Source organism: Morone saxatilis, unplaced genomic scaffold, assembly GCF_004916995.1.
Source record: "Morone saxatilis isolate NCDOM2014 unplaced genomic scaffold, NCSU_SB_2.0 Contig9, whole genome shotgun sequence".
Lineage (NCBI taxonomy): Eukaryota > Metazoa > Chordata > Actinopteri > Moronidae > Morone > Morone saxatilis.
In genome coordinates this window covers 18,532,186-18,543,986 of record NW_023340268.1, presented here as the reverse complement: position 1 = coordinate 18,543,986, position 11,801 = coordinate 18,532,186, and the positions used below count along the sequence as shown (strand labels likewise).

At 40.4% G+C, this 11,801-nt stretch overlaps 1 protein-coding gene across 1 annotated transcript in view; it reads left to right on the top strand.

Annotated features, from left to right (window-relative positions):
* The first annotated feature begins 1,933 nt into the window (after positions 1 to 1,933).
* Positions 1,934 to 11,801, top strand: part of LOC118343025 (hippocalcin-like protein 4) — a 24,975-nt gene continuing 15,107 nt past the window's right edge. Inside the window, exon 1 of the mRNA XM_035681738.1 lies at positions 1,934 to 2,070. The gene's annotated coding sequence lies outside the window, so the exon portion shown is untranslated. The remainder of the gene's footprint in view (positions 2,071 to 11,801) is intronic.

The following is an 11,801-nucleotide window of genomic DNA, read 5'->3' as shown; positions in this document are numbered from 1 at the left end:
TGGATTGAAGAACACACACACGCACACCACACACACCACACCTGTAGCATCCAATAAAGTGTGGTTGCAGGTCCTACAGGGGTGATGGACGTTTACGCTTGTGCAAGAAATTTTGTCTCCTCCCAAACGAGAAGGCCAGCCTTGAACCCTTGACTAATCAGACTGTAAACATTTTCTTCCTCCTTTCTGTTATACTCTGTCTGTTATGTCATTTTCTGCTATCTTCCACACCCCCAGCACTCGTATTCAGGGCTCTAGAATGAGGGAAAACACACACAAACACACCACACACACACACACGGCACACACACACCCCACACTAAACACATTTACTTCCTCTCTGACAGCTGCAGAGCCAATACTAACACAAAGGCAGATTTCTTTTGTCTGTTTGATTAAAGGTGGAATTGTGAATAAGAACCAATTGTTACTTCTCAGTGCTGTTTTATGAGAACAAATGGTACCAAAAGAATACAATACAATACAATAAAAATCACACACCCAGACGCACACAAACATTTGCAACAGGGAAGTTATAACCAGCTGGAATTATTGTCAGCTGTCATGTACACATTTAACTGAGTTGTCGTACCACAAATTGCAGCTTGAAATGTGAGCACAAGAACAGGATGGGCATTACTTGTTTAATTTGAGTTCTGTTAAAATTTAGGCAAATCAAATGTGCTTTATTGTTATAATAAGAGATCTTATATTACATTTAGATAATGGCTGCTATAGTCAATGGATTTTGTAAATAACAGTATAGTGTTAAAACCATGTCAGCACAAAAAGGATCAATAATGCACTACCAGCTGAAATCATTATGTAACCATGGTAGGACATTTATTTAGAGGCTCTGCTGTCATAGATAGACAAAGGGTGCAAAAATAGTTCCCTTGCACCAAATTTCTCCCTTAAAATGACAATTTGTGCCATTAAGAGACAAAGTTAAGAGAGTGTTCTTTGTCACACAGTAACATCTGAAGCTTTTCTCTCGCAGTTAATAGTTGAAAATATGGAGCCACTGTAGGTTTGTCTGATTCGACTGTTTTCTTTGCAAGACAGGAATTAAAGTGAGTTTGTGTCAGTTTGACTTTACTTATATACATACACCGATCAGCATAACTTTATGAGCTCTGACAGGTATACATAAACTTTATTTATTTTTTTTTTTTGCCAGAAATCACAATATTTCCCATTGTCATTGACGTAAAGATGCAGCTAAACTTTTATAAAAATAACTTTTTGTCATATTCGCTGGAACTTTCACTACGTCTGGCAGTAGGCACCTGAGACAAGATAATTCTGTGAAAAAATCAGGTTCAAGCTAATTTCCCCAGGTCAACAAACACAACACTGGATTCTACACACATCACAATAAAACAAAAACACATTTTTGAATGGAGGGGGACTTTAAGATTAGATAGCTCTTTTACTACTAAACAGGAGGACCTGTCCTAGAAGAGGGTTCCCTCTAAGACCGCATTGTGCAATATGCAAAAATGAACAGGGGGCCATTAACTCCAGAAAACTGCCAGTCTTCTACATAAGATGAGGTGTATATAACGAGAGGCAACTGGAAACGAGGGGAAATATGACTCTTATTTCAGTTATCATATATGTCTCCTGTTTGCCACCCTCCCTCCTCTCTCTTCCCCTCTCTCTCTCTCTCTCTGTCTCTCTCTCTCCTCTCGCGCGCGGTCGGCGGCCGCTACAGAGAGGACCAGGGCACAGTCGCGCGGCCTCACAGCGGTGTTTTCTTTTTGTTTTTTTGTTTTTTTAATTGACAAGCCGCTCCGTCCAATCAGGTGAAAGGGATCCACCTTCAAACAGCGTCCGAGCTAATGGCCGCGCGGGGGAGGCGGCCTTTATGCAAATGTGTTGGCAAGGGAGACACAGCGGTTCATTCATCTTCTTCCAGAGAGAGAGGTGAGTTAACGCGAAGGTTATTCTACATGAGGGAGGAACTGTTTTGGACCAAAACACTGCCGTGAGAATAGCCGCAAAGCAAAGAACCGGCGTTTGTTTCACAGCTGTAAGGAGCTTATTCTTCTTTCCAAACAGTACAGGGTAAGTGGAGGACATTTTTTTTTCTTTAAATGTGTACATGGTCTCTTTGTGCCATCATGTTAATGTGTACAAGTGTGAGTCAAAGTGTGTCAGATATTCCTGTGCTTTACTTTAATTACTAACCAAGAGAAGCAATAAGTGATGAGAGAGGAAGTCATGGACATTATTGTACTGGTCTATTAACAAAGGTGTCTCACCAGGATGGGGGATCTGACCCATAACCCTGCCAGTGTAGGTGCGTTACACTTATTTAGCACTACAAATGACTCAAGTCCACGTTTCAATTATACTGAGCTGTCTTATTGAGCAGTTAGGGGTCTTCACTGTCTTCACTGACACTTGGGGCTGCAGAGAACCCGGGACCGTGGTCTCCTGTTTTAAAGAGCACTTTGAGGACCATATGTGCCACGCTGACAGCAAACATTATCACGCCTGTGTTGTGTTGGCATGTGTTAAATTCGGTGAGTCATTTCTTACAGAATGCTCTGTACATCTTGACCGGATGCAAAAAGTGTTTCGCTTCTGCACGGACCTGAGAATGCAGCCGGGGGAAGTCAGTGCCAGAATGTCCTTCATGCTGTGGGAGCAATCAACGGGTGGACAAAAATAAGGCTATACCTGTGTGTCGCACCACTGAGGCTGGACCCTCGCTCTCTGTTCCGCACATGTAGAGACCATTTAAGCGCCATATGTAGGTGGAATCAAATACGCGTTCTTTTGTCTGTGCTTGAGAAGAGTTAGCGAACAAAAGAAACCAGTAAGCCTCACTGCTTTGCCTTCCGAGTGATTTGGTGTTGACCTGAAGAGAGAGAAAGGCAGGCGGAGGAGTACAGCAGGATGAAAATGTGGTTTAGTTCTATCTGCATAATCCAGTCCTCTGTGAGGGACACCAGCTCCCGCACAATCAATAGGACCAGCTTCCAATGCGTGCAGTGTGTGAGCTCGTTCACATTACCGGTGGCCCTCACATTACTACGTGGCTGTGCATCAGAAGGGTCACATCAGATAAGTTATTGCATCATAATCACTGAGTGTGTGCGTCTACATCATTTGTATGCGCAGCTGGGTCTTTACATAATACGTAGTGTCCATTGATTGTTTCGTATCGTATAGAAAGCAGCAAAGCAATGTGCCATGGAAGTGGAAAGACACAAACAAATGCACAAACACATGCGCACACAGCCGTGATGGGTACATCCATGACAGACAGCTGGTGGCAGTGACAGCTCAGTTTGGCTCTGGAGCCCTTTCGCTGCCAGCCTCTAGCTGAACAGGAGCAGATCTTTGGCGTTTGATGGGTCTCGCTGCCGAAGGGTACACATATTTAAGCTCTGTTGTATTCGGAGTTGAGTCTGTCAGGGCTTTTCCATTTTTGGCTGCGCAGAGTCAAACCATGCCGCGTTGATTTGCGTTTCAATTACCAGTTTAAATAGCTGAGTCACACCCGAGATGGGCCATCTCAAAACGCACCCAACCAGCCTCCAAACGGGTTGCAGTGACATCAGACGGGCGTCGTCATCATTCGGTGGCGACGCAGCGACATGTTTAAATGGCATCCGCTGCCATTGCCAGACATAGCAGAGAGAGCTAAGTCGATTAATCAATTAGTTGTCAACTATTAAATGAATCAGCAACTCTTTTGATAATTGAATAATCATTTTACGTTTGGAAAAAAATCTCAAACGTGAATATTTTCTGCTTTCTTTGGTCCTCTATGACAGTGAACTGAATATCTTTGGGTTGTGGACAAAACAAGACATTTGAGGACATCACCTTGGGCTTTATTTTTACATTCTATGGACCAAACAACTGATCGATTAATCGAGAAAGTGATTGACAGATGAGTCGATAATGAAAATTCTAATTAGTTGCAGCTCTAATAACACATACTTCAGTAGTTTCAGATGCCAAGCAAATTCATGACAACAGCCTGAAAGTCCCTGATGACAAACGCTGGCTACCACCAAACGTTGCACAGTGCAATAGAAAACAGCAATAAAGAGGGCGCTGCTTTTATACGTCATGGACTCACAGCGAGCGTGTCATCAGTTAAAAACACACCTTCAAGTGGCTAGCCCTGTTGGACTGGACATGCAAATCCCTGCCACGCTGCTCTGACACGCACATTTGTATGGAAAAGAGCAACATGTTAACTTGAAATGATACAATCTATCAATACAGATGAGGTGTTGCATCAGTATAATTGTTTGTAGTCTTTTAATTAGGCCAACAAGTACAGTTGGTCCTGTTGCTTTATTTCCACTGCAACCCACTTTTACAGTCTCCGCAGACAGTACATAGTTCTCAAGAGTCAGCCTGTCTCAAGGGGTGCTTAGCATCCCAGGAGGGGGCTATTACAGTGCCACAATTACCATCTTATTCAGAATCAGCTTCTCCTCCAAAATATCCCAAAAACCATCACATTATAACCTGTTCTGCTGTTTTCATATCCTCCAATTTGATAGCTTTAAATGCCCAATCAATAATTGTTTCCTGGATATAAACTGCAGGGATGTTCACAGACTGTGTGTAGTCTGTGTCCAAGTGTTAAAAGACCTGTCAGTCACTTTGGGAGTGGTATCATGTTCCAATGCTGTGGAGCTTCATTTGTATTTGGATCGTGGATTGTAGCTCTAACTGCTCAGAGCATAGACTGCAAAATCATGGCTGATTGTTAGCTCCAGTGCTCCGTGCTCTAAGTACTCCGAGTACACTCTGTCGAGCGATAATCCAAACAAAGAAGACGGAGCTTTCGCTAATATGTTTTAGTGTTTTTTTTTACTGACCTATACTTGAAGACTTTCTATAAACACAGGCTCCCATTGTTATTTTCTCCTTTATGGCATTTCAAAACAGTACATTGTTATTGTATATTCTCAATAAATCCTACCAGGATTTAGAAAACCTCTTTTCACTTTAGAACTCTTCCAGCAGTCCACCGTAGACACATGGATCATTTTGGCGTCTGCGTTCTTATCGGGTCAGAAGTTTGGTGGATTGCTTGGTCTTTGCAGTGGTGTTAGACGCAGTCATAGCTCCCTGTTATTTACAACAGCAGGTGGAGAGAAGCTGCAGTTACACATAACAGCTGACTGGCAGATCACTGGATGGGAAAATATGTGATTATTGCTACTTCCTCTTTCCTCTGGAAAGACCTATTGATCCACATTCTGCAGAGTACAATACAATCAGCTGGGAGCAACATGTTACGCTACACTTTCCTGCCTGTGTCTGTGCATGTGTGTGTTGTTTGTTTTTCCAGTCTCTTCTTTTTCCTTTCTTCTGTTAACAGCAGTAGATGAATGATGCGATGACACCCTCTCCCCCCCCACACACTTTTTGTATCTCTTTCTCCTTCCCTTTGTATCACTTCCATTTTGTTGTAAGCCTGTGGCCAGGTGTACTATGCATCTGCCTCATGCATCACTGGCTCATTGTTTGTGTTTGTGTATGTGTTTGTGTTTGTATGGGGTGGCTCGCATGAGCTGCTCCATGTGTATGTCTCTGACTGATTGATTCATCCATTCCTGTCACATGCTTTATTACCCAGGGAAACAGATGTTGGAATATAAAGGTGGGTTTCTGTGTGACACACACTACCAGCTCATGTGAGCCCATGGACCAGCTGAGAGCGGTTGAGCAACAACAAAGGAACGTTGAGTGAAGGAGTTTGGCATCAACAGTGGATAACTAATCATCAGTGCGCACAATGACAGAGTCCTCCAGTAGCTTGACAGTTACAGTATAGTGCGATGGAAAGGTAACGTACGCCACAAACTGTGGCGAAGAACTGATCTCAGAATTGAGACAAAAAGTATGAATTTGGTATTCATTAGGTCACATTTTGACTAGGTTTAAGAGACATTTAATAGAAAGATTCACTGTAAAACCAGATAAGTTCATTTAACTAAAAAAATAGTGGAAACTGATTACATCAAAATTTCTTAAGTAACAACCTCAATTTTGTAAGTTAAAAGTTGATCAAGTAGCTTCAGTAATTTTAGTGCTATTGTCTTAATTTTGCACTGTAATACCCAAATACCTCATAAAAATGACTTATTCAGGAAAACTTAGTTGTAGTAAAGCAGCTTATTCATGAATGTTTTTGAACTTGAACTTTTGAAATGTGTTACTTAAATGTTTTATAACTCATCACATTACTGTAAAACCAGAAAAGTTAACTTAAGTCAAAACATTTTTTGAACTGATTACATCACAAGTAAAACAAAACAAACACCTTATCAAGTAGCTTAGTAATTTTAAGTGACAGTGACTTAATGAAAACATGAATAGTTTTGAACTAAAAAAATTTAGTTTGCGTTACTTACAATTTGCAAACTTCCTGAGGGGGTCGAAAGGCCTTCTTGATTTTAAGAGGTGCTAGAAAACGCATCCAAAAAAATATACACAGTAGTCCTATATCTCAGCATTTTGTTCACATTATCTAGTAAATTGCCAAATAGAACAATGGTCAACCGTCAGGTACAAGAAAACACTGAATTTGTCAAAAATAATTGTACATAATACAGACTTATATAAAAAGGTTCCTTAAACAGGAAATAATCTGGTAAAGACTCAACCAAATCACTTGTTTTACACATACTTATGCAGTTACTGAGTTCATGGTTTGGGTTGTTTGTACAGTTTTAAATATGATATGAAATATCCATCAAATATGTCACTTAGCCAGGAGTAATCAGTTCACTAAAGGACAGAAAAGGGCTCCCTGAAGGACAGAGTTTTGAAATCACTACTAAAGGGGTGTAATGGCACACAAAATTCATGGTTCTGTATTAACCTCGTGTTTGGGGTCTCGGTTTTTGGTACAAAAAATTCAGATGTTCATTTGTTTTGAAAAAATGTAAACATTAAACAGTTGCTCATTTACAGTGCCAAAACTGTCCAGTTAACCTAACGCTGCCCTAGAATTTCAGAACAGAATGTGCAGGTAGTAGACCTAGATAGAGAATTTTGACAACAACTGTTTGGGTCACAGGGTGTACCGAACTAAGGAAGTTCCATACTGAACCAATTCCAAACATCCTGTACCGAACGCTTTAGCACCCCTGGTTTCCTCAGACCTCTTATAGGTTAGGTTAGGTGAACTGGTGATTCTAAAACTGTCCATAGGTGCGAATGGGAGTGTGAACGTGTCAGCCTTGTGGGTTGGAACAAAGATTACACTTGCCTTGGCAGAACATGTGCAGTGTTTCACTTATAGATATTTCTTTGTATAACGAGGTTTCCTTGTTGAGCAAATCTGAGGTAGCTTGTCTTATTGTACAAGCCATAAAACATGAGCAGGGACCTGCAGACTATATATATATATGTACAATACAAATATGTTATAGCTTATACCTAACACGTTAGCAAACAGTTGCCTACAACAGCCAGTGCCACTTTGAGTTCAGTGCTGTTTTATCTCATTTTAGAGAAATTTGCTGGGAATTTCTAAACCTTTACCAGAAGATAAGCATGAATCAAAATAAGTCAGGGCCAGTGTTTGTTGAGCCCATGTCTGTGCCAAAACAAGCAGAGATGCTGCCAAAATTAGCAAAACAGTCAATCTCAAGGCTGTAGACTAAAAATACATGACTTTAAATATGAAAATAAAGATTGAAGATTTTGCAAATAAAAGGAATTTACTGTAAATATACCTACAATGGAGCTATGTGCTACACTTACCAGTTTAGGTAAATATGTTTGGCATACACAATATACTTTAGGCTTCTATGTGTACATAGTACATACTACAATACAGTTTATTTAACCTATAAATAGGCCTGCTGCAGATCTTTACAACAATCTTTCCACTAGATTATGAAGCCATATCCTCTAGTACTCTGTATATACAGTGTTATATATATTTATGCTATGCTATGAAATGCAAATTATTAAATTATTTTAAAAAGACACACGTAGTGGCTTTGAACACACTGTTCTGACATTATTCCGTAGGCTATAAGATGTTGTTTTTTTGTCTCAGAACATTCAATGTTTATGTCAACAAAGGACAGTGATGACAGGATAGCTTTCAGTACAGGAGCAGGGGTAAGTGCTGCAGGCATTTGTCCCATGCTCCTTTTACACTATTTTCAACACACTACACAATAAGTACACTAATACTGTATGTGTGTGTGTGCGCGCTTTGGGACACAGGCCTATTTGTTCTAGACACTGTTTTTGTCTAGAAACACCTGAGCCTTACAACCAAGCAACTTTACACCAGGGCTTATGTAATATAGGAAAGTGTGGTTTTTGTTTCTGTTTGCAGATATGAGTGTATGTATTTGTGCGTGCTGGCATCTTTCCACTTCTGCCTGAGTTTAAAGGTGTCGCTGGAATATTATTAGCCACATTTTACAGGGCTGTGCAGGTTTGATAGGGCACAGACAGAAACAATAGGCGGCAATTAGAGCAGCGCTCAGACATGAGTCACCCAGACATAAGCAAATGTTTAATAACTGTGGCAATAAATGAACCTATAAGGTGAATAAGTAACGTTTTGGAGATATGGGAGGTAAAGGTTAGTGGAGAGACTGACTCATAAGGGCACACACACACACACAGTCGTTTTGTTCCCCGTGTTTCTCCCCAGGCTCGACATGCTGCCTGGTCTTAAATTAGAGTTTGAACTGCACAGAGGTGAGCTCTGTTTCTATAGCGATGCATCCTTCCTGCCACCACAGAGAATATATGTAGATTAGAATAATATGGAGATCTTAACTGATAGAAAGCACACCTCAGCACAAACATATTTCATGACTCTTCAATCACTTACCTAAATGTCCATTTTCACTCTATAGTAACAAGGATTTCACTATTTTTGAAGAACAATACAATCCTGACATTATTGGGATTTAAATATCAATTGCTGATATTGTTTTAAAAAATTCAAACCAACACAATGACTATCACTGCTTTAACTATTACTAATACTTCTACTGCTACAAAGATACTACCAATAGATTACAATTGCTACCTTTACTACTATTAAAGATGTTCTAATACCATTGTTTCCTTCCCAATGCCGATTTCGATACCTGCAGTCTAAAATTGCAGTTCGCTGCAAAATTATCCATGGTGTATGATTACTATCATTGTTTTATGTTCTGGCTTAGGTTAAACCTTTTGTGAAACTTTTTATCTATTATCTAGTTACACAGTCAGTCAAATTGTTCCGGCTAATATTACACTACTGCTACTATGGGGAAAAAGGTGAAAGGGGCGTTCCTGGAAAGTAGCAGGTACTGTTTTGTAGCTAATAAATTGTGTGATATTGGAAAGTCTTTGAGGTACAGTAGCTAACCATGTGAAAATGATCCTCTCAAGGCAGAGTGAAAAGAATTATTTCCTCTGTGGCTGTGCAAAACATTTGAGACAACTCTTTTTTCCCCCTAGGAATTTACTTGGTCAAAAACTTCAATCAAAAACATTTTACTCAACAGCCTTGAGTCAAATTAAGGCTTTTCACAGTCAGCTCTCTCTTAAATTAGGTGCCACAGCAGTCAAGTCTAATCCAGGTCTCACGTCTGCAGCTCTGCAACCAGAGATTAAAGCAAGACCGTGTAACTTTTGAAAGAAACAATCACACACTCCTTTTTACAAATGAAAAACTGAATTCATACGCAATAAGACACACCCCTGCTCAAATGAATACAGTCAGGGCTTCGCCACACGAAGCATATTTTTACACAACTACAGTGTTTGTGTGTTGGACTCAAAACGCTGCCAAAACACGAGTGACCTAAACTCAATACTGTGCCTGAATGCATCCTCGGTCGCTTTAGCTCTGCTATGTGTAGACATTGTGTAACTGATATTACTGGGTTAAAGTTGCGGTAAGTAATTTTTAATTAAAATTTTTATTAAAATATTTGGTATCATATTGAAACATATATTATATGTATTATACAGATAATCTGTGAAAAAACCTCTCGGTTGTCATTCCCAGGATCCCAAAGCACCTGTATTTGACATCCTGGCAATGAGACTCACCAATCAACTGTCTTCCTTCACTGTGATTGGTTCTTTTCCTTCAGGTCCAGTGGATTCTTGCAAATGCCATTAGGAGCACTATGAGGAGCCAGGGAAGTTTTAGCAACTATGACAAAAAAATATTTATAAAAATTGCCTACTGCAGCTTTAATACAAAATTATTTCTCAGTCCTACTACTATAACTCTAATAAAAATGCATACATATCTTGTGTATACCGAAATTGCATTAGAATTAAACCTGGTTGTGTCTAATAAATAAATAATAAATACTATACTGCTCAATTCAACAATAAAAATCTAATCAAAAACAGGGCATCATGTGGGATGTGGAAAACACAAGCCAATATTTTGATTTTCAATAAAACCACCCACATCAAGCCCATATATCAGTCATCCAATTGGTCAGGTCCAGTTGGCAGACGGACTGCTTCGATTGGCCGAAAGCATCATCTGCTGCCAGACGGCTGTTTGGCAGTGAGCCGGGCAACTGTTGTCAAGACAACATATTGTTCTATTTCACTTTTGATGGTTTGGTGAGCTGCCATGAAGACCATTCGGGGTGGGGTTTATCGTTCACATATCAATACGCTGTCCTCCACCTCTCATCTGATTTCTATACTCTATTATTTCCCTCTCTCACACACAAATACACTCACACACACTCTACACAGTGTGGTTCATGGCAACGGCTGGTATTGGTCTGGTATTGGACTGGTATCCTATCGATTGGTCCCCTATTGCTGCTACAGTCCATTGTTCTTTTTCCACTCTCACAAAGGTTATTGCCATTGCACACACAGGGAATGACTACTGTATGGGAGGCCTAGCTTCCCATTTTTGCTCTGTTTCCAACTCAATTACAGCTTTTGCCAGCTAATCATTTTGATGTGACAGTGACACCAACACATTTTCCCCTCTGGGCTACGTTCAGTTAAAGCCAGAGTGCCTGAGTCTCATAATAATGACAGTGTAAGCCACTGCTTTTCAGCCTGGTTGTGTTCCATGTGTAGCCTCTTGCTGTGAGCGTGTGCAGAAAGGAAAATGTTTTTCATGATAAAAAAAGTAAAGTATAATTATAGTGTGGTTTAAGGTAATATGCTGAATACGTCTTTGACTCAACCAGATTGTTTTACACTTACATCACATTAATCAAGCTTAATTTGTATTTTCCTTTGCATTCACTGTTATTAGAGAGTTAATGTCACCAGTAAAGTAGGGCCATACCTTTGCCTGTCTCAGTGACTAAAATGGACCAAATAAGGTACCAGTACCTTAATTCAGCCCAACCTAACCCTAACCCTAATCCTTGCGCTGTTTTTAAGCCAAGTAGCTGTTTTAAGCTAGCTATGGGTTTACACAGGAATGCAGTCACGCAGCCCTTCCTTTTTTCCCCACCCGTATTCTGCCCCTACTCTGCTTCTGATTGGCTCTGCCTATGACATTTCTTTCTAACCCTAACCATGTCACTCCTGATGCCTAAACTGGGTGGCAGTAGCTCAGTGTGTAGGCACCTCCTGTGCACTGCCGATGTGCCCTTGTGCAAGGCAACCTAACCCCAAAAAAGCTGCTCATGGGGCGCTGCTAACGTGGCGAGCCCATCACTCCACCATCTCTCTCCCTGTTCCATGTCCAAAAGTGCATTAAGTGTGTATTTCAGCCTGTGTCTGTGTGTAAGAATAAAAGTGAGTGAAAAGAAGAATTTCCCCAATAGGGGATTAATAAAGTACATATC